Here is an 18882-nt window from a genome sequence, read left to right as displayed (position 1 = left end):
TATGCAAATGGCAACAACGGCAAAGAAATGACTAGAAAGAGTTCAGAAGTTCAAATACTGTAAGGCCCTTGCATTATCTAGATACTTAAGGATAAAGATATTAAACACCCTTAGACTTTGTCAGGGTAACTTTGCATTTTATGTATTTTATGGTACATACTTAAAGAATAGAATCAGAGTATACAACTTTCAAATAAATAGAAGATGAAAAAATAAAATGTAGAAAACACTTTACAACAAAACCCAATAGCACTTGAATATTAACAAACAAAATTCAGCAATATTAAAAATAATAACAACAAAGACAACAATAACCCATGGCTACGCTGGGTCTACCAAATGAACTGCTGAGTGGGCAAGTGCCCAAATTAGCAGATTAGAAATTGAATAATCATATGATCACCTTTCAGCAGAAGCTGAAAGATCATCTGATACATGTCAACCTCCATTCACAATATTTTTAAAAATCCCTGGAAAGGAAATCACTTAAGCCAGATAAATGTACCTATAAATATAATTCTGCAAACTTAAGTCACAAAGTTACAACCCTAAAAGCTTTTTCTTTGAGACTAGGAACAAGAATGGCCAACATCCAATAGCTTCAAACATTGCATGTGGAGGGATGGGGAATGTGACATGCAGTAAAGTGAAACAAGAAAAAGACATGAAAAGGGTGAGTATTGGAAAGCAAAAGAAGAGAGCTCTCATGATTTGGAAACAATAGAATTATTTAAAAAGAAGACTCCAAAAACTCCATAAATGCCATATATGGAAATTCCAACTATTTTAAAGTGACAATATACAAAGTAAAAAGTTAAAGCTTTTAGAAAATGAAGTTGTAGATAGAGCTTTATAGCATAGCTATAGAGAGGGCTTTTAAAACCCACAAAAAATACAGAAATTAAAAAAGAAAACATCACTAAATTTGTGTATTTCAAAATTAAAGAAATGTATTTTTTTAATATCAGAAGTCAAAACATATAGGTAGTTAAAATTCCCAATCAACACATCATGGGTTAGAAACCAAAATTAATGCCATTGTCTTCCAAATCAGAAATAAAGGGATCTTTAAAAAAAGAAAAATTAGAAAATTTTATGAATAACATATTCAAAATCTTCCAACCCTATGCAACTTTTCATTTGGTCCTCCTGAATTATACTCCTTGTAATAAAACTGTAATCGTAAGTATAGTGCTTTATTGAGTTCTATGAGTCTTTCTAGGGAATTATCTGTCCTGGGAATCACCAAATGTATAGCCTTTTAGTGTGTATGGCCTCTGAGATTTGTGACTGCTGTCTGAAATGGGGGCAGCCTCACGGGACTAAGCCCTTTAACCTGTGAGGTCTGTGCTAACTACTACTGGTTAATGTCAAAATTGAATTAAACTGAAACACACACCTTGGGGTGGAAATGGAACAGCAGCCCTAGAACACTAATACAGCCACCATCTTTTGATTAAGGCCATAGCACTTCCACTGGGCTTTGTCCTACCAAGTATTCTTTCACTACTTTTCTCCAAATTCAGGCAGCAAGACACTGCCTCTCCTTTACCTCTTTGTCTTCTTGTTGCCTAAGATCGTATCTGTTGCTCTCTTTGTACATACATTTCTTGAGCAAAATTACACCTTCCCACGGACTCAATCCTGATCTGAAAAATTCCAGTCTCCACTTCCAACCCTCCCTGGACACCTCCACTTTGATGTCCAAATATTCTTCAAATTCAAACCTATTAAATCCATCCCACCCCCTGAAAAATATTCTCTTCTTCAGTGTTTAAAGAAAGCTTTTAGAAAATGTGGGTGAGGAAAATGGGATCGGCCCAGTCCAAGTGCACTACAGTGAGGGGAAAGCCTACTCATGTCAAGGTCTCTTTGATGGTCACCTGTGGACAAAACAGAACAGCACAAGTTTGTTCCTCAAAGTGCAGCCACGGGACCAGTAGCATCAGCCCTCCCCGTAAGCTTGTCAGAAACACAGGCTCCAAGTACCCACCCTGGACCTTCTGAAAGAGTGTCTGCATTGCATGAGGTCCTCATGATCCACATAGACATTAGAGCAGGAAGAGGCTTGCTCAGGAAGGCAAGGGACACAGGAAACCTCTATGGCCTCTCTGTCTGTAGGGAGATGAGCTGATTGAACCCAGCCAACCCACAGTGCAGGCTCAGCATTAGTAAATTAAACTCACTGCAACTTCTATACCTCAAATGTGCAGGTGAGAAATAGGGCTTTCCTAATACACTCAGACAAGCTCAAACTCTTGGGAATATACTCATGATAAAAGTATCAAAGCATAGCTTAGCCTGGATCTTAGTACACATTGTGCTATCTACAACGAGGATCTTCCTTTCCTTTATGTCCCACTCCATGCACACTCTAGCTGATATTAGAAGACTGGAGATGCAAAATAATTTTTAAAAAATGAAGAGTCAACATATTTTTGAGTCAATATTTGTGATGGAAATTTAAATGGAAAATGCTAGGCATGGTAGTTCATTCCTGTAATCCCAACACTGGGAAGCAAAGGCAGAAGGATTGCTTGAAGCCAGGAGTTTGAGACCCGCCTGGACAACAAAATGAGACCTCTTCTCTATAAAAATATTTAAGAAATTAACTGAGTTTGGTGGTGGACACCTGTGGTCCCTGCTGCTCAGGAGGCTTAGGCAGGAGGAGTGCTTGAGCCCAAGAAGTTGAGGTTGCAGTGAGCCATGATCACATCATAGCACTCCAGCCTGGGCAACAGAGTGAAGCCTTGTCTCTCTAAACAAAAAAAAAAAAAAAAAAGAAAGAAAAATTTTAAAATTAAACATTTAAATGTAAAGACAGTTTAGCAGCTTTCACAGTGAAGCTTACCAAACTGTTGCTGAAACAGTACAGATTTACTATGACTTATCCAGTATTCATGAGCCCAGATTTAGCCAAATAGAGACAAGTTCAAATCACATGTGAGTTATCATGTATGGTGTGATATATTGGCTGTGTTATTGCACCTCTTTGTGGCTCAGACTTCTTAAAATGTAGGAAAAGAGAGAAAAAACATATTTGACATTAGAATTTACAGTTTGCTCTTAAATTTTCTTCTCGTTTCAAGATCTATATACTTTTCATTCCCCTTTTAATTAAAAAAATTATTGAAATAATTGTAGGTTAAACATGCAGTTGTAAGAAATAATACAGAGAAATCCTACTGCCCAATTTTCCTCAATGGTAATATTTTGCAAAAATACCATATAATTATAATATTGTATAATAAAACCAGAATATTGACATGGATATAATCATCCAATCTTACTCGGATGCCCCATTTTAGTAGGACTCGTGGGTGTGTTCAGTTCTATACAACTTTATCATCCAAGTAGTTTTGTGTATTCACCACCACTGTCAGAAAACTGAACAGTTCCAATACCACAGGGATCTTCCATGTTAATTCCTGTGCCTTGTCCCACAGGCCTATCTCCTGGCAAAATGTAATCTACCATCTATTTTGAATTTTGTCATTTCAAAAATGTAGAAATAAAATTGTAAAATATGTAACATTTTCAAATTTTTTTTCACTCAGCATAATTCCCTCAAAATTCACTCAAGTTATTGCACATCTCAACAGCTTGAGCAGTATTCCAAAGCATAGATGTGCAACATTTTGTTTAACAATTTACCTGTTTATGTATATCTGGGCTGATTCCAGTTCCAAGAAAGAACAGCACACATTTATAATAACGAATAAAGCTGTTATGAACATACCTGTACAGGTTTTTGTGTGAACATAGGTTTCCATTTCTCTAGCATAAATGCCCCAGAGTACATTTGTTGGGTCACAGGCTAATTGCATACTTAGTCTTAAAAGAAACTGGCAAATTGTTTTGTAGAGTGCATATATGTGCATTTTCTACCAGCAATGTCTGAGAGATCCAGTTTTCTCACATCCTTGTCAGCATCTGATGTTGTCACTGTACTTATTTAGCCATTCTGATAGGTATGTAGTTGTCCCTCACTGTGGTTTTAATTTACAGTTACTTGATGGCTAATAATGTTGTAAATCTATTCATGTGCTTATTTACCACTTCTATATGCTTTTTGGTGAAATGTTTCTTTATGCTTTTTGCCCATTTTCTAATTGGTTTGTTTTTATAGCAGCTGAATTTTACGAGTTCTCTGTATGTTTTATAGACTAATCCATCTTAAGATATGTGGTTTGAAAATATATTCTCCCAGTCTGTAGTTGGTCTTTTCATCCTCTTTACATGAGCTTTCAAAAACAAAAAGGTTTTATGAGGTCCAATTTATCAATTTTATTTTTTTATTGGATCATGCCTTTGGTGTTAAGTCTAAAAACCTTTTCCCTTTAGGAGGCCGAGACGGGCGGATCACGAGGTCAGGAGATCGAGACCATCCTGACTAACACGGTGAAGCCCCGTCTCTACTAAAAAATACAAAAAACTAGCCAGGCGAGGTGGCGGGCGCCTGTAGTCCCGGCTACTCCAGAGGCTGAGGCAGGAGAATGGCGTAAACCCGGGAGGCGGAGCTTGCAGTGAGCTGAGATCTGGCCACAGCACTCCAGCCTGGGTGACAGAGCCAGACTCAGTCTCAAAAAAAAAAAAAAAAAAAACCTTTTCCTAGCTCCAAATCTCAAAGATTTCTTCCAATATATATTTTTATTTTTATTTTTTTTAAATTTATTTATTATTATTGTACTTTAAGTTGTAGGGTACATGTGCATAACGTGCAGGTTTGTTACATATGTATACTTGTGCCATGTTGGTGTGCTACACCCATCAACTCATCATTTACATCGGGTATAACTCCCAATGCAATCCCTCCCCCCTCCCCCCTCCCCATGATAGGCCCCGGTGTGTGATGTTCCCCTTCCTGAGTCCAAGTGATCTCATTGTTCAGTTCCCACCTATGAGTGAGAACATGCGGTGTTTGGTTTTCTGTTCTTGTGATAGTTTGCTAAGAATGATGGTTTCCAGCTGCATCCATGTCCCTACAAAGGACGCAAACTCATCCTTTTTAATGGCTGCATAGTATTCCATGGTGTATATGTGCCACATTTTCTTATTCCAATCTGTCACTGATGGACATTTGGGTTGATTCCAAGTCTTTGCTATTGTGAATAGTGCTGCAATAAACATACGTGTGCATGTGTCTTTATAGCAGCATGATTTATAATCCTTTGGGTATATACCCAGTAATGGGATGGCTGGGTCATATGGTACATCTAGTTCTAGATCCTTGAGGAATCGCCATACTGTTTTCCATAATGGTTGAACTAGTTTACAATCCCACCAACAGTGTAAAAGTGTTCCTATTTCTCCACATCCTCTCCAGCACCTGTTGTTTCCTGACTTTTTAATGATCGCCATTCTAACTGGTGTGAGATGGTATCTCATTGTGGTTTTGATTTGCATTTCTCTGATGGCCAGTGATGATGAGCATTTTTTCATGTGTCTGTTGGCTGTATGAATGTCTTCTTTTGAGAAATGTCTGTTCATATCCTTTGCCCACTTTTTGATGGGGTTGTTTGTTTTTTTCTTGTAAATTTGTTTGAGTTCTTTGTAGGTTCTGGATATTAGCCCTTTGTCAGATGAGTAGATTGCAAAAATTTTCTCCCATTCTGTAGGTTGCCTGTTCACTCTGATGGTAGTTTCTTTTGCTGTGCAGAAGCTCTTTAATTTAATGAGATCCCATTTGTCAATTTTGGCTTTTGCTGCCGTTGCTTTTGGTGTTTTAGACATGAAGTCTTTGCCCATGCCTATGTCCTGAATGGTACTACCTAGGTTTTCCTCTAGGATTTTTATGGTATTAGGTCTAACATTTAAGTCTCTAATCCATCTTGAATTAATTTTCGTATAAGGAGTAAGGAAAGGATCCAGTTTCAGCTTTCTACTTAGGGCTAGCCAATTTTCCCAGCACCATTTATTAAATAGGGAATCCTTTCCCCATTTCTTGTTTCTCTCAGGTTTGTCAAAGATCAGATGGCTGTAGATGTGTGGTATTATTTCTGAGGACTCTGTTCTGTTCCATTGGTCTATATCTCTGTTTTGGTACCAGTACCATGCTGTTTTGGTTACTGTAGCCTTGTAGTATAGTTTGAAGTCAGGTAGCGTGATGCCTCCAGCTTTGTTCTTTTGACTTAGGATTGTCTTGGAGATGCGGGCTCTTTTTTGGTTCCATATGAACTTTAAAGCAGTTTTTTCCAATTCTGTGAAGAAACTCATTGGTAGCTTGATGGGGATGGCATTGAATCTATAAATTACCTTGGGCAGTATGGCCATTTTCACGATATTGATTCTTCCTATCCATGAGCATGGTATGTTCTTCCATTTGTTTGTGTCCTCTTTGACTTCACTGAGCAGTGGTTTGTAGTTCTCCTTGAAGAGGTCCTTTACATCCCTTGTAAGTTGGATTCCTAGGCATTTTATTCTCTTTGAAGCAATTGTGAATGGAAGTTCATTCCTGATTTGGCTCTCTGTTTGTCTGTTACTGGTGTATAAGAATGCTTGTGATTTTTGCACATTAATTTTGTATCCTGAGACTTTGCTGAAGTTGCTTATCAGCTTAAGGAGATTTTGAGCTGAGACAATGGGGTTTTCTAAATATACAATCATGTCATCTGCAAACAGGGACAGTTTGACTTCTTCTTTTCCTAACTGAATACCCTTGATTTCTTTCTCTTGCCTAATTGCCCTAGCCAGAACATCCAACACTATGTTGAATAGGAGTGGTGAGAGAGGGCATCCCTGTCTTGTGCCAGTTTTCAAAGGGAATTTTTCCAGTTTTTGCCCATTCAGTATGATATTGGCTGTGGGTTTGTCATAAATAGCTCTTATTATTTTGAGGTACGTTCCATCAATACCGAATTTATTGAGCGTTTTTAGCATGAAGAGCTGTTGAATTTTGTCAAAAGCCTTTTCTGCATCTATTGAGATAATCATGTGGTTCTTGTCTTTGGTTCTGTTTATATGCTGGATTATGTTTATTGATTTGCGAATGTTGAACCAGCCTTGCATCCCAGGGATGAAGCCCACTTGATCATGGTGGATAAGCTTTTTGATGTGTTGCTGAATCCGGTTTGCCAGTATTTTATTGAGGATTTTTGCATCGATGTTCATCAGGGATACTGGTCTAAAATTCTCTTTTTTAGTTGTGTCTCTGCCAGGCTTTGGTATCAGGATGATGTTGGCCTCATAAAATGAGTTAGGGAGGATTCTCTCTTTTTCTATTGATTGGAATAGTTTCCGAAGGAATGGTACCAACTCCTCCTTGTACCTCTGGTAGAATTCAGCTGTGAATCCATCTGGTCCTGGACTTTTTTTGGTTGGTAGGCTATTAATTATTGCCTCAATTTCAGAGCCTGCTATTGGTCTATTCAGGGATTCAACTTCTTCCTGGTTTAGTCTTGGAAGAGTGTAAGTGTCCAGGAAATTATCCATTTCTTCTAGATTTTCCAGTTTATTTGCGTAGAGGTGTTTATAGTATTCTCTGATGGTAGTTTGTATTTCTGTGGGGTCGGTGGTGATATCCCCTTTATCATTTTTAATTGTGTCGATTTGATTCTTCTCTCTTTTCTTCTTTATTAGTCTTGCTAGTGGTCTGTCAATTTTGTTGATCTTTTCAAAAAACCAACTCCTGGATTCATTGATTTTTTGGAGAGTTTTTTGTGTCTCTATCTCCTTCAGTTCTGCTCTGATCTTAGTTATTTCTAGCCTTCTGCTAGCTTTCGAATGTGTTTGCTCTTGCTTCTCTAGTTCTTTTAATTGTGATGTTAGAGTGTCAATTTTAGATCTTTCCTGCTTTCTCTTGTAAGCATTTAGTGCTATAAATTTCCCTCTACACACTGCTTTAAATGTGTCCCAGAGATTCTGGTATGTTGTATCTTTGTTCTCATTGGTTTCAAAGAACATCTTTATTTCTGCCTTCATTTCGTTATGTACCCAGTAGTCATTCAGGAGCAGGTTGTTCAGTTTCCATGTAGTTGAGCGGTTTTGATTGAGTTTCTTAGTCCTGAGTTCTAGTTTGATTGCACTGTGGTCTGAGAGACAGTTTGTTATAATTTCTGTTCTTGTACATTTGCTGAGGAGTGCTTTACTTCCAATTACGTGGTCGATTTTGGAGTAAGTATGATGTGGTGCTGAGAAGAATGTATATTCTGTTGATTTGGGGTGGAGACTTCTATAGATGTCTATTAGGTCTGCTTGCTGCAGAGATGAGTTCAATTCCTGGATATCCTTGTTAACTTTCTGTCTCGTTGATCTGTCTAATGTTGACAGTGGAGTGTTGAAGTCTCCCATTATTATTGTATGGGAGTCTAAGTCTCTTTGTAAGTCTCTAAGGACTTGCTTTATGAATCTGGGTGCTCCTGTATTGGGTGCATATATATTTAGGATAGTTAGCTCTTCCTGTTGAATTGATCCCTTTACCATTATGTAATGGCCTTCTTTGTCTCTTTTGATCTTTGATGGTTTAAAGTCTGTTTTATCAGAGACTAGGATTGCAACCCCCGCTTTTTTTTGTTCTCCATTTGCTTGGTAAATCTTCCTCCATCCCTTTATTTTGAGCCTATGTATGTCTCTGCGTGTGAGATGGGTCTCCTGAATACAGCAGACTGATGGGTCTTGACTCTTTATCCAGTTTGCCAGTCTGTGTCTTTTAATTGGAGCATTTAGTCCATTTACATTTAAGGTTAAGATTGTTATGTGTGAACTTGATCCTGCCATTATGATATTAACTGGTTATTTTGCTCGTTAGTTGATGCAGTTTCTTCCTAGCCTCGATGGTCTTTACATTTTGGCATGTTTTTGCAATGGCTGGTACTGGTTGTTCCTTTCCATGTTTAGTGCTTCCTTCAGGGTCTCTTGTAAGGCAGGCCTAGTGGTGACAAAATCTCTAAGCATTTGCTTGTCTGTAAAGGATTTTATTTCCCCTTCACTTAAGAAACTTAGTTTGGCTGGATATGAAATTCTGGGTTTAAAATTCTTTTCTTTATGAATGTTGAATATTGGCCCCCACTCTCTTCTGGCTTGGAGAGTTTCTGCCGAGAGATCTGCTGTTAGTCTGATGGGCTTCCCTTTGTGGGTAACCCGACCTTTCTCTCTGGCTGCCCTTAAGATTTTTTCCTTCATTTCAACTTTGGTGAATCTGGCAATTATGTGTCTTGGAGTTGCTCTTCTCGAGGAGTATCTTTGTGGCGTTCCATGTATTTCCTGGATTTGAATGTTGGCCTGCCCTACTAGGTTGGGGAAGTTCTCCTGGATGATATCCTGAAGAGTGTTTTCCAACTTGGTTCCATTTTCCCCCTCACTTTCAGGCACCCCAATCAGACGTAGATTTGGTCTTTTTACATAATCCCATACTTCTTGCAGGCTTTGTTCATTTCTTTTTCTTCTTTTTTCTTTTGGTTTCTCTTCTCGCTTCATTTCATTCATTTGATCCTCAATCGCAGATACTCTTTCTTCCAGTTGATCGAGTCGGTTACTGAAGCTTGTGCATTTGTCACGTATTTCTCGTGTCATGGTTTTCATCTCTTTCATTTCGTTTATGACCTTCTCTGCATTAATTACTCTAGCCATCAATTCTTCCACTTTTTTTTCAAGATTTTTAGTTTCTTTGCGCTGGGTACGTAATTCCTCCTTTAGCTCTGAGAAATTTGATGGACTGAAGCCTTCTTCTCTCATCTCGTCAAAGTCATTCTCCGTCCAGCTTTGATCCGTTGCTGGCGATGAGCTGTGCTCCTTTGCCGGGGGAGATGCACTCTTATTTTTTGAATTTCCAGCTTTTCTGCCCTGCTTTTTCCCCATCTTTGTGGTTTTATCTGCCTCTGGTCTTTGATGATGGTGATGTACTGATGGGGTTTTGGTGTAGGTGTCCTTCCTGTTTGATAGTTTTCCTTCTAACAGTCAGGACCCTCAGCTGTAGGTCTGTTGGAGATTGCTTGAGGTCCACTCCAGACCCTGTTTGCCTGGGTATCAGCAGCAGAGGCAGCAGAAGATAGAATATTTCTGAACAGCAAGTGTACCTGTCTGATTCTTGCTTTGGAAGCTTCCTCTCAGGGGTGTACTCCACCCTGTGAGGTGTGGGGTGTCAGACTGCCCCTAGTGGGGGATGTCTCCCAGTTAGGCTACTCAGGGGTCAGGGACCCACTTGAGCAGGGAGTCTGTCCCTTCTCAGATCTCAACCTCCGTGTTGGGAGATCCACTGCTCTCTTCAAAGCTGTCAGACAGAGTCGTTTGCGTCTGCAGAGGTTTCGGCTGTGTTTGTTATTGCCCTGTCCCCAGAGGTGTAGTCTACAGAGACAGGCAGGTTTCCTTGAGCTGCTGTGAGCTCCACCCAGTTCGAGCTTCCCAGCAGCTTTGTTTACCTACTTAAGCCTCAGCAATGGCGGGCGCCCCTCCCCCAGCCTCGCTGCTGCCTTGCCGGTAGATCACAGACTGCTGTGCTAGCAATGAGGGAGTCCCCGTGGGTGTGGGACCCTCCCGGCCAGGTGTGGGATATGATCTCCTGGTGTGCCTGTTTGCTTAAAGCGCAGTATTGGGGTGGGAGTTACCCGATTTTCCAGGTGTTGTGTATCTCCGTTCCCCTGGCTAGGAAAAGGGATTCCCTTCCCCCTTGCGCTTCCCAGGTGAGGCAATGCCTCGCCCTGCTTCAGCTCTCGCTGGTTGGGCTGCAGCAGCTGACCAGCACCGATCGTCCGGCACTCCCCAGTGAGATGAACCCAGTACCTCAGTTGAAAATGCAGAAATCACCGGTCTTCTGTGTCACTCGCGCTGGGAGTTGGAGACTGGAGCTGTTCCTATTCGGCCATCTTGCTCCGCCCTCCCAATATATATTTTTAAAATGTTATAGTGTTACATTTTACATTAAAATTCATGACTCATTTTGAGTTGATTTTTATATAAGGTCTGAGACTTAACTGGAGAATAATTTTTACCTATGGAAGTCCAATTTCTCAAACATCATTTGTTGTCAAAGCAATGCTTCCTCTATTGAATTGTTTTTGCACCTTTGTTAAAAATCAGTTGATCCAATTTGAGTTCATTTGGGTGAAAGCATAAGGTTTAGGTCTAAGGCCTGGGTTTTTGTCTTATTTTACTTATCGATTTTTGCATCTAGATATCTGTTTGTTCCAGCACTATTTATTGAAAAGACTATCAGCCCCTGCCCCGCCCAATTGAACTGGTTCTGCTCTTTGGTGAAATATCAACTGGCTACCTTTGTCTGGGTCTACTTCTGGACTTTCTAGTCTCTTCCATTGATGTTTTTATCTATTGTTTAGTCAATACCACATTGTCTTGATTACTATAGCTATATAGTAGGAATATCAAGTAGAGTGATTCCTCCCACTTTATTCTTCCCATGATTTTCCAGAGCTACTCTAAGACTTCTCCTCTTCCATAGATATTTTACTAAAAGTTTGTCTATGTTTTCAAAAAAAGTCACCTTGATGAGATTCTGACAGAAATTGCATTCAGCCTATAAATTGATTTAGGTAGAACTGAAATCTTTACTATGCTGGATCTTCTAATCTATTAACACAATGTGCCTCTTCATTTATTTAGGCCTTTTAAAATTTCTTTCATCAGAATTTTATAATTTTCATCATACAGATACTATACATGTTAAAAGCACATAAAGTTTTATTTGAAGTAATTAAGAATAATTTTGTGTTTTCATAGCACTTTTATTTTTAATATACATTAATATAATTAATTTTGGGAGTTTGATATTGTATCCTGTAGACTTGCTGAACTTACTTATTATTTCTAGGAGTATTTTTGTAGATTTCTTGGGATTTCTATGTGGACAACCATGTTGTCTGCAATACAGATATTCATATTTCTACCTTTTTCACCCGAATGCCTTTATTTTCATTTTTTACCTTGCTACATAGGCTAGACCTTCTAATAATATTTTGAATAAAAGTGGTGAGAGTGGACATCCTTGCCTTAGTCTGAATTTTAACAAAAAAATATCAATCATTTGTTCATTGTAAAGTGTAATGTTAGCTGGAGGTGCTTTGCAGATGTTCTTTATCAAGCTGAGAGAATTCTTCTCCTATTTTTGTGAGTTTTTTAAATAATTAATGAGTGTTAAATTTTGCCAAATACTCTGTTCTCCAACAATTGATATGATATTTCTAGCTTGGTGATACGGTGGATCACATCACTTCATTTTCAAATGTTGCGCCAGCCTTGCATACCAAGAATAAGTATCACTTGCCTATGGTGTAAAGTACTTGTAAGGCATTGTTAGATTTGAGGTGCTAATATGTTGTTGAAAAGTTTTATGTTAATTAAAAAATAGGTCTTAGTTTCTCTCTCTCTCTCTCTCTCTCTCTCTCTCTCTCTCTCCCCCTCTTTCTCTGTGTGTGTGTGTGTGTATGTGTGTGTGCATGCGCGCGCTACCTTGGTTTTACTATTAGAGTGTGATATTGGCCTCATAAAGTGAGTTGGGAAGTACTACTCCATCATCTTCTAACCATCTGGTCTTGGAAACTACTTTTTCCAGAGCTTTTAATGGCCAATGTAATTTATTTAATAGTTAAATGTCTAGTCAGAGTTTCTATTTCATTTTGGTTGTGTTTTGTTAGTTTTTGATTCTCAAGGAACTGGTTCATTTAATCAAAGTTGTGGGATTTGTGATATAAGGTCATTTACAGTTTGACTTTATTATCTTATGAATGGCTACAGAATCTGTAGTGTTTTACCCCATTTCATTCTCAATATTGGTGATTTATTTGTTTTTATTTTTTTCAGTGTTGCTAACAGTATCAATTTTACTGATTGTTTTTGAAAAGCAACTTTTTATTTTATTGATTTTTCTCTGTAGGTTGTAGGTTGTCTTTTCATCCCCTTTACACAAGCTTTCAAAACAAAATAAAAAAGCTTTACTTTCAAAAAAAGTAAAGCTACCGTGTGCCCCAGCAATCACAATTCTGAGTGTATATTCAAAGAAACTGAAATCAGATTTGAAGAGATATCTGCACTTCCATGTTTCCTGTAGCATTAGTCACAATAGCCAAGATATGGCAACAACCTGAATACCCATCAATAGATTTCTGGATAAGAAATTCCACACACAATGGAATATTACTCAGCTTAAAAAAAAAAAAAGAAAGAAAGAAAGAAAGAGGAGATTCTAGGAGATTCTGTCATTTGAAGAATTTGAACAGTCCTGGTAAACATTATTTTAACAGAAGTAAGTCAGATACAAAAAGACAAGTACTTCATCTCACTTATATGTGGAATCTAAAAAAGGCAAATAAATAGAAGCACAGAGTAGAACAGTGGTTACCAGAGATGGAGAGGTGGGATAAATGGGGAGATTTTTATATTTTCAATTTCATTGATATGTGCTTTTATCTTTATTCTCTTTCCTCCTCTTACTTTCAGCTTATTTTGCTCTTATTTTTCTAGTTTCTTGAGTTAGGAAGTTAATTATTCCTTTAGGACTGTCATCCATTTCCAGCGTAAGCATTTAAGACTATAAATGTTCTTCTCAGTTTTACTTTCACTGCATCTCACATACTTTGATATGTAGTCTTTTTGCTTTCATTTATTAATATGAATAGTTTTATTTATTTTGAGACTTTTAATCTTTCTTCTTTATGCCTGCAGATTCTTTTATTATTTTCTTTCTGTTTGAAAATTTTTCCTTTGGCAATCCTTAAGGGCAGGCTTCTTAGTAACATGTTCTTTTACTTTTTTTTGGTTTTTTACTGTTGAGAATGTCTTTTCTTTCTCCTTCATTCCTGAAGAATAGTTTCACTGGTTACATAATTTGTGGCTGACAATTCTTTCAGCACTTGAGAAATGTACTGGTTTTCCTTGAGGTTTCACACAAGAAATCAACTTCATCCAAGTTGGTGTTTTCCTATATGTTATGCATTGTTTCCTTTCACCTACTATTGAGATTTTTTTCTTTGCCTTTAATTTTCATAGTTTACTTATGATTTATTCTTGGCACGAATCTATTTAGGGATATCCTATTCAAGGTTTGTTCTGCTTATTGGATCTGTAGATTTGTATCTTTCACCAAGCTTGGAAATCTTTCACTCGATATTTGCTTAAATAGTCTTTCAGCCTAACCTTCTTCTCTCTTCTGAGAGTCTTTCAGTCATTCTATATAAATGTTCAAGTTTTTGTTATTGGCCCACAGATCTCTTGGTCTTTGTTTACTTATTCAGCCTATTTGCTCTCCGTTGTTCAGATTGAATGACTGCCATTGATTCATCAAAATTCCTCACTTCTAGCCTCTGTCATCTCCAGTCTACTGCTGATCTCACTTGGCAAGTTATTTTTTCCTCTTATTTATCAATTCTGCATTTTCCTTTCTCTCTTTTAAAGAACTTCAGTTTCTTTGCAAAGATTTGCTTTTTTCATTTGTTCCAAAATAATTGTTTAGAAGTTTTATGGTTTCAGGAGTTATGTTTAAGCCTTTAACTCAAAATGGTTTGAGTTTATTTTTGTGTATGATATAAGTTAAAGGTCCAAAGCCTTTATTTTGCATGTAGATATTCAGTTTTCCCAACACCATTTATTTGACTACTCTTTCCCTCCTTGTGTATTCTTAGTGCTCTCATTAAAAATTAGTTGATCAAGCATAAAACTCCTAGAAGAAAACATAGAAAAAAACCTCCTTTACACTAGGGTTAATTGGCAGTAAATTTCTTGAATATGACACCAAAAGTACAGGCAACAAAAACAAAAATCAAAAAGTGGGACTACCTCAAACTAAAAAATATCTACACAGAAAAGAAAACAATGAAGGAAATGAAAAGTTGACCTACAGATTAGAAAAATGATTGTAAATCATATATCTGAGAAGTAGTTAATATCCAATATATAGCAAATTGCAATTTGTATAATTCAACAGCCAAAAAAAAAAAAAAAGTAACCCAATTAAAGAATGAGCAAAGAAGCTAAATAGACATTTTCCAAAGACATACAAATGGATGTATGAAAAGGTGCTTGGCATTACTAATCATCAGGGAAATGTAAATCAAACCCACAGTGAGCTATCCCCTCACACCAGTTAGGATGACTATTATCAAAAAGACAAGATACAACCAGTGTTGATGAGTATAGAAAGAAAAACTACTTTCACTGTTTGTAGAAATGTGAATTGGTGAATTTTGGCTGCACCAATTCACATTTCCACCAACAGTATACAAGAGTTAGTTTCTCTTCACATACAGGGAGAGTATACAAAACAGACAATAAAAGAAAAAATTAAAAAGTGGAACTACATCAAACTAGATGTAGAATATAGAAAATAGTATGAAGGTTCCCGAAAACACTAAAAGTAAAGCTACCATGTGACCCAGCAATCACAATTCTGAGTGTATATTCAAAGAAACTGAAACCAGATTTGAAGAGATATCTGCACTCCCATGTTTATTGTAGCATTAGTCACAATAGCCAAGATATGGCAACAACCTAAATACCCATCAATAGATTTCTGGATAAGAAATTCCACACACAATAGAATATTACTCAGCTTTTTTTTTTTTTTTTTAAAGAGGAGATTCTAGGAGATTCTGTCATTTGAAGAATATGAAGAGTCTTGGTAAACATTATTTTAAGAGAAGTAAGCCAGATACAAAAAGACAAATACTTCATGATCTCACTTATATGTGAAATCTAAAAAAGGCAAATAAATAGAAGCACAGAGTAGAACAGTGGTTACCAGAGATGGAGAGGTGGGATAAATGGGGAGATGCTGGTCAAATGGTACAAAGTTGCTGTTATGTGAGGTGAATAAGTCTAGAGATCTGGTTACAACAACAACATTAACTGGCTGTAGTTAATAATATTGTATTGTATACTGGAAATTTGTCCAGAAAGTAGATTTCAGGTGCTTTTACCATATGCACAGCAAAACTGATAACTATGAGAGATGATGGATATGTTAATGTATTTGACTGCAGTAACCATTTAACTATGTATTTGTTTATCAAAATATCATGTTATACACCTTAAGTATATAACATTAAAAAGAAGAATTTCCAATATATTGCTATATCTTTTTTGGGGGGGATGGGGGGATGTCCCCTGGCTGGAGTGCAGTGGCACAGTCTTGGTTCACTGCAACTTCCACCTCTCAGGTTGAAGTGATTCTCCTGCTTCAGCCCCCAGAGTAGCTGGAATTACAGGTGCCTGCCACTATGCCCCACTAATTTTTTTATTATTATTTTTAGTAGAGACAGGGTTTCACCATGTTGGCTAGGCTGGTCTCAAGCTCCTGACCTCATGAATCAACCGCCTTGGACTCCCAAAGTGTTAGGATTACAGGTGTAAGCCACCACACCTGGCCAATTGCCATATCATTTTTTATGACAGCCTTAAAACCCCATCTGATAATTCCAGTAGCTCTTTAATCTTGGTGTGGGCATCATTTCGTTGTCTTTTCTCATTCCAGTTATGATTTTCTTAATTCTTGGTAATGTTTGCTGCATCCTACACATTTACCTATTATAAAAGGCAACTCTAGGACCTGGTTAAATATTTTACTTTAGCAAGTAGTTGCCTTTGTTAGGTCTGGCTTGCTTTGCAGGCTGTGTGGTTCTAATGGAAGTTTACTCATCAGAGCTTTTCAGTGTCATTTCGGTCTCCTTGCTAGATCTGGTACTGCTGGGGCTCCCACTGGTTCCTGTTGTGCCACCTGAAGGGCAGAAAGGTTTTCCCCAGCCTGTCTATTGGGGAAGACAGCATGTGGTGAAATTCAACTCCTCAGTCATCCCCCGCTCATGCCTAGACAGTCTGGAGGGTCTTGGGCCATGAGGACACAGAGGCTTCATGGCTGGGCTGCTGTCTGACTGGGGACCTCTTTCCTGTTCTGCCTTCCCATCTGTTGTCTCTAGGTGGACAAATGACTGCTTGGTAGGGCAGGAGGACAACTCCCCTGGCGGCCGGGCTCCCTGGCAGTTCCCTTAAGGTGTTATCAGGATTGCCTGATGTTCTCAGAGGGTCTTCCATACAATCCAGGGAAAGGAGGAGTCTGCCTGTACTGACATTGGTTGTTAGGTGGGGATCAGCAAAGATCAGGTCTGAATGGCCACCTGGTGAGGGACACAGGACCCCCACCCTGTGCTCTTTCTCAAGTCCTGAGGTCCTAAACAGCCTCCTACCTCCTTCCCTCCCTCCCGATCTTCCTGTGGTTTCTAGTTGTGTTTGGCAGGCACCCATCCATTTGTCATAAACTTCAATAGTGATGAAATGCTTCAACTGAGCACTCACAGGTGAATGACAAGAGCTGTTTGACAAGCTCGTGGGGACCCTAAAGCAGAGGAGTTGACCCTCAGCGCTCATATACTCTGCAAGGGTGACACTGGTCCCTGATGACTGGGGAAGAACCAGCCTTCTCTCCTGACAAGATAAAGTGGGTGGGATCTCAGCAGCCTGAAGTGGGCGACAATGGGCTGATGAGCCCTCTGGTGCCTACCTGGGCCCACAGCCTTATGTTCGGCTGCAAGCCATTCTCACAAGTGGGCAGCAGACATCCGTTTCTCAAGAAGGACAAGTCTCAGGCATTGATCTCAGTCAAGCCCACCTGCAGATAATTTTATAAGAAATATGTAAGATCTGTAAGTAGAGAGCTTTAAAAAACTAATGGAGCAACACAAAGATTAACAAATTCAGTAATTAAAAGATGTAAGCTGTTTAATGAGAAGATTGAATCTCAAAAAATACATAATTTATCTTTAATCTAAAAATAAAAATGCTACCAATAATGGTAATAAAAGAACATTTTTAATACATAATTCAAAGTTCATATGGAAAAATTAGGATGAAAGAATGTCTACAAAATATCCAAAAGATAAAAGCAATCGGAAGACAGGCACAAGCCTCATCACATAATAAAACAAATCTAGAATACAACAATTTTATTCAAAGACTACCGAAATCAATGAAAGAAAATACAGAATACAGAAATAGAACTAAATTAATATTAGAAATTATATATGATAGATATTACATTCTAAATCAAAAGGAAAAGATGGATTATTTCATTGTTGGCAATGGAAATATATATGGAAGAAAATGAAGTTGCATCCTTACAATACTCCTTAAAACCAAGTAAACTCTGGTTGGATTGCCTGTTTACATCAGAAGAACACAATAAGCCATACAAGTAAGAAAACATGAAAACATGGGTCATTTTTATAAATTTAGTTTGAGTAGGAGGATGTTTTCCTTAAATGTATAAATAAAATGCACGCTGTCATTTTTTTCTTCCAGCATAGCAGAAAAAGGGAAGAAAGAGAGGGTGTCTGTGTGTGGATGTTTTTAGAGATATTCAAAAGGTGGGGGACAAGAAACTACAGCAAAATGGGCAAGGTGCGTTAAATAGACAATTTCCTGAAAAGAAAATCCAAATGCCACTTGAAGCTTTGCTAGATGACAGAACCTGGCTCATAACTGAAACAAGGACAAAATATCATGCTCCTCCTCTCAGACTGTAGACACCAATATGTTTAGTAATTCACTTTTCTTTTGAAGTTATTGGAAAAGAGGAACCTCGGATATAAATGTTCAGTTGTGAGCGTTCACTGCACACCTATTTGCAGTTGATGTGGCAGTGCTGGCAGTTTCATCCGACATGAAATTCTAGCCATGTGGAAAATAAGCGTGCATCACCTTTATCATTTCACTTTTAACAAGTCGAGCTGCATATGTGCACATATGTGCTCACACATGTGTACGGACGTGTACACATTCACCGAATTCAGTGTGGTAGAAAATGACTGGAGAACATCCTCAGTGTTCAGCAGTAGGTTATAAATCGTGGCTAAATAGAGTTCGTTGAAACCATGAAACACAATATAGACATTAAAATGTTCTCCAAGTGATGAAAGGAAAGAAATCGTAGAGATTAAGGGAAAGGAG

The sequence above is a fragment of the Macaca nemestrina genome, chromosome 4, assembly GCF_043159975.1.
Source record: "Macaca nemestrina isolate mMacNem1 chromosome 4, mMacNem.hap1, whole genome shotgun sequence".
Taxonomy (NCBI): domain Eukaryota; kingdom Metazoa; phylum Chordata; class Mammalia; order Primates; family Cercopithecidae; genus Macaca; species Macaca nemestrina.
This window is presented reverse-complemented; position numbering follows the sequence as displayed.